A 5,000-nucleotide genomic window follows, 5' to 3' on the forward strand; every position below is an offset into this window, starting at 1 on the left:
AACTGCATGGTCTCCAGTGGTAAGCATGCTTTATGGGAAACAGATGGGTGACTACTGAAACCCTAACTTTATTCCCCTTCCATCCAAACCTGCCCATTGTTCAGAACCCTCACACCTTTCAAAAAATGACCATATCCTCAAAATCCCACAGTCATCTTCCAAATCCCAAGAATGCCTCACAGTAGCTGGCATATGAGTTACATTAATTTTCCAGGTGGAGAATATTTAAGTCCAAAAGTGATGATAAACTCCTGTATCCTTTTGTTCAAATCTCTAGCAGCAAATGCAGTTTCTTTAGAAGGTGATTACCCTTCCTGAGCACAAGCATCTCCCCAGAGCCTTCTGTAGGGCCCTTGTGACATTCTTGTTCCTAAGGCTGTAAACGAGTGGATTGAGAAAGGGAGTCAGGATAGTGTAAAAGGCAGACACAGCCTTGTCCTGCTCAGGGGTATGGTAAGAGTGAGGCAGCACATAGGTGTACATGGCAGCCCCATAGAAGAGACTGACAAGCACCATGTGTGAGGAACAAGTGGCCACTGTCTTTCACCTTCCCTCTGCCTCACTCATCCTATAAACAGTGATGAGAATCTTTGTGTAAGAGGCTGAGATAACAGAGAAAGGGATGAGGAGCATCATGATGCAACATACATACATGGCTGTCTCATACGCAGATGTGTCCACACAGGAGAGCTTCAGAAGGGCAGGGACCTCACAGAAGAAGTGGTTGATTTCCTGAGAGGCACAGAAAGGGAACTGCATGGTGATTGGGGTGAGCAGAAAGCCATCTATGGAACCTCCTAGCCAAGCTGCCACCACAATCAACAAGCAGATTTTGTGGCTCATGAGGACAGGATAGTGCAGTGGGTTGCAGATGGCAACATATCGGTCATAGGACGTGAGTCCCAGGAGGAAGAACTCAGCTCCTGCCAAAGTCAAGTAGAGGAAGTGCTGGGCAGTGTATCCTGCAAAGGAAATGGCCCCCTGGCCCACCATCTGGTCAACCAGCATCTTGGGCACAAGGGTGGAAATGTACAGGACATCCATGAGAGACAGCTGGCTGAGCAGGAATTACATGGGGCTGTGGAGGCAGGGGTCCATGTGGATGAGAATGATCATGATACTGTTGCTGGCTATGGAGATGACAAAGACCAGGAGGATGATGGCAAAGAGAAGCCAAGGGAAACTGGAGTTCCTGAACAAGCCCAGGAGGACAAAGTCAGCATACATGGAATAATTGCCCCACTCCATAGCTCTGTAGGTTACACAAAAAAGAGATGGATATGATGGGCAAAGCTGGATGCAAAAGATAAATATTTGATTTTATTAAAACCTTACCATGTGGCCCTGCACAAATCAAGGCAAATTAATCACATCTCATTGTGCAATTTCCTCCTTTTTCTAATACTTACTGTGGTTGATTCCAGTTAATGGGTTGCTTTGTGAATGCAGCCTTTTACCTTTGGGTTCTAAGTATGACCCACATCCTTTCCTGAATCTCAGAATTTTTAATTTCTGGAAGAACATCTTCAGCAGGATTATGTTATGTCACACCATTCACTAAAGGATGATATGCTTGACTTGCTGACTATTCTTAATTTAGAGGTCATGATGAAACAATTTTATGTCTTTTGGCTCAAGAACATTAATTAATTAATTAATTTGTTTGTTTACTTTTGCTCAAGCATAATCTTTCATTGAGGAAGATACACATAAAACAGTTAATATGCAACCTGTTTGATTGAATGGGGATAGAGTGGTGGGTAAGGAAGGGAGGGGATCCTTACCATACACTTTTCTCCCAACACGAGGCTCTAGTTCTCACACTTGAAATTCAGTTTGAAAACCACTGATCAAGAGTATACATTTTGCCTATGAAATGATAATGACCTTGACAGATTTTACCTAATTTACAACTTTCTTGACTCACGTGTACATTGTAAAATTTGAGTGTTTAGCTTATATTTATTAGGTGTTGGATATTTGAAAATAATGATTTCATGTTGAAAAATAAAATACAAGAGCTCTGAGCTCTGAGAAACAATCTAAGAATTAGGGGAAAGAAGACAATCAAAGGAAAATGTTTAGGATAAAGTGGTGTTTACTTTCCTTCTTTTAGCAGAAAACTACTGATTAATAACATACCATATTAATATGATTAGTGAGATGGGAGCAAAAACTAATGAATAACTTTTTAATAGAAAAAAGAAGGAAAAAGCTGATTTAAATAATACTATAGAGCATTGTCTTCCCAAAGAGCAAAATTTCTGCTTAAACCTGAAGTTTAATTATGCATAGATAGCTATTTAGTTAAATAAGATTACTACAGTTATAAACTGGTAGGTTATTTGGGCAAACAGTTTATATCAGCATCATATAGATCTGCACTGTCCAGTATGATAGCTGAAAGCCACATGAGGTTGTTGAGCACCTGAAACATGGCTGTTCTGAAGGGAGATGTGCTGTAAGTGCAAATTGCATTAAGAATCAAAGACAGTATAAAAGAATATGCAACATAACTCATTAAATATTTATATTGATAAAATGTATGCAATATATCTCATTAAAATTTTATATTGATTACATGCTAAATAAATAATCTTTTGTTTAATAACATAGATTAAAATTATTTTTGTCTGTTTCTTTTTACATTTATAATTTGGCTACTATGAAATTTAAAATCACCCCTGTGGTGTCCATCAGATTTCTACCAGGCATCACTCGTTTGGGAGTGTCCCTTTTCCAGGATATGATGGCTCCACATTGCTCCATCAAACCAAGTCCCCCAGAATTGAACACAAATCGAACTGGAAATAATTGAGCAAAAAATTCATGAGTAAAAACAAATTAGAAAAAGTAAAGGAATTACCTCTATATGCATTCACCTGCAAATAGTAGTAAGAACACATTAATAGCTGAGTGCTTAGTTTTTCGTGTCTTATTTGATTTACTTTCCCCAACAACCCTATGAAATACTATGCCACTGCTTTATCTATTTAATGAGATTTAAACAGGTTAAGAGACTTTCTCAGAGGCACATGACTCCAGTTACGTGACAGTATGATCACTCTATATGGTTTTGCAATAATCCTAAATAGATATCAATTCATTCATTCCACATACATTTCCCAGGGCACACTGCATGAGTTAAAGTATTAAGTTCTGAAGAGATGTAAAAGAATGTACAAGATATGGTCTCTGCCTTCAAGGAGCCTAGAATTGAGGCAAATAGGAATCCTTATATTATGTTTGGCCCCAAGTGCACTTTATGATTGGTTTTGATTAGAATCTCTGGGGTTTTGACCCAGCTAGTGTATAATGGAGAAGATGAAAAGGGCAGAATATTGAGAGAAGAGTTCAATGGAAGTGATGGAACCTGAAATCCAGTGGCTAGTTCATGATAAATTCATCTATAACTATGAAGAGTACATTATCAGTCAGATTTTTATTGAGGAGACTCACATTGCATCCTTATAAATTTTTAAGTTTTTTCACTATTGAAATATTACTAGTTTTACAGCAGGACGTCCATGAATTTTTTCATAAAAGATATCTTTGTTGTGTTCCTCCTTTTTTTCCCCTCATTGTTCGCAACCACTGGGGAAATTAAAAGCAAGTGTTCAGCAGTAATCCACAGAATGGAGAGAGAGGGAAATGCCCGCTCAGCCCTGCCCATCAGAATTTTAATAAGAGCAAACTCCTTGGAGGGCTTTGCTCATTACTTCACTATAATTTAAGAGGACAGTAGATGGTAAGTGGAGATCAAGTACAGTGACTGCTATTGGTCCACAGGGAATGTTAAAGCCCAAGAGGGACAAATGGGCCCCAAAATCTCCCTTTCAGAGCATGAATGTCCTTAGCCTTGACCATGAATATTCCTGGTGCTGAAACTCACTGCTGAACCCTTAGAGATCTCCCCAGCGTTCTTCACAAAGAGAAAAGGAGATTTCAGCAGTTCCATAATTCCTCAGATTTTAAAAACATTTCCTTCCCATTCTGTCAGTGTTGACTCATGCCTGCATTTAAAAAATTACAAGGTAATATGGGAACATTAAAGATATTTAGAAAATGAGAAAATAGACAGGAATCAACTGAAATACGCCATGCCCTGATGTAATATCTATTTCTGTGTCTATGCATAATTTTCAAATCTAAGTATACCCTTTCCATGTAGATGCACCGTCTTTACACAGAATATTGTTAAAGTTAAATGATGTATCATGCACTTTCTTATTCCTCAGTTGGTTGACATTCACATTGCTTCTAAGTTTGCTTATAATGTAAAATACTACGGTGCTAATTTTATGGGATAGGTCATGGAAGATGGGTTATTAGGATTTTGAAGTGCATAGCCAAATTTGTATATGAAGCTGGTGGCCAGTGATGCTGAAATAACAACAATGGAGCTTACTTGTAGCATAGTGTTCACTGCTGCATTTAGCAACCGTATCTAAACTCAGTTTAGTATGAGTTCCTTTGATTATTGGAAATTTAAACTTATTAGTATATGTATATTTTGTCTTTGTATTGTGGGCTTTCAATGTTCATGATCCTACTTATGTTCTATATTGGAGATTTCTCAAAAATTAGCATTTCTCTTTATAAGATAAGCATATTCTTTATGTATAATATTTATTACAACAATATTATCCAAACTTTTACTTGAAATTGTAACTGTGTTTGATTTTTAGGCCAAAAATGGTGTAAATATTTAATTACTTAATTAAGACATGTATTTTTTCCTTTGAACTATGAGTTTGGTTTGGAACGTTATTCCTCATACATGTCTCTGATTAATATGTAATTCTGTTTTAATCCAATTATCAAAATTTTTTAAATGTCTAATATTTTAATAAATATAGAATTTATTTTGCTCTTTGTTGAAAAATTTAGGACTATAGTTTTCTCTGCAAGGCCAAATATGTAATAAATTTGTACTTTCAGATGGTGCCAAGAAGTCCTATTTCTACTTATTCAAATAAGCAAAATAGTTCAGATGCAAA

The 5,000-nt window shown here is 37.0% G+C and overlaps 1 pseudogene; it reads right to left on the bottom strand.

The window, feature by feature from the left end:
- Window positions 1–294: 294 nt before the first annotated feature.
- LOC138920999 (olfactory receptor 2T27-like) lies at window positions 295–1,248 on the bottom strand (annotated as a pseudogene).
- Between the last annotated feature and the right edge of the window lie 3,752 nt (window positions 1,249–5,000).

The sequence above is a fragment of the Equus caballus genome, chromosome 27 (assembly GCF_041296265.1).
Source record: "Equus caballus isolate H_3958 breed thoroughbred chromosome 27, TB-T2T, whole genome shotgun sequence".
In the NCBI taxonomy this organism is placed as follows: domain Eukaryota; kingdom Metazoa; phylum Chordata; class Mammalia; order Perissodactyla; family Equidae; genus Equus; species Equus caballus.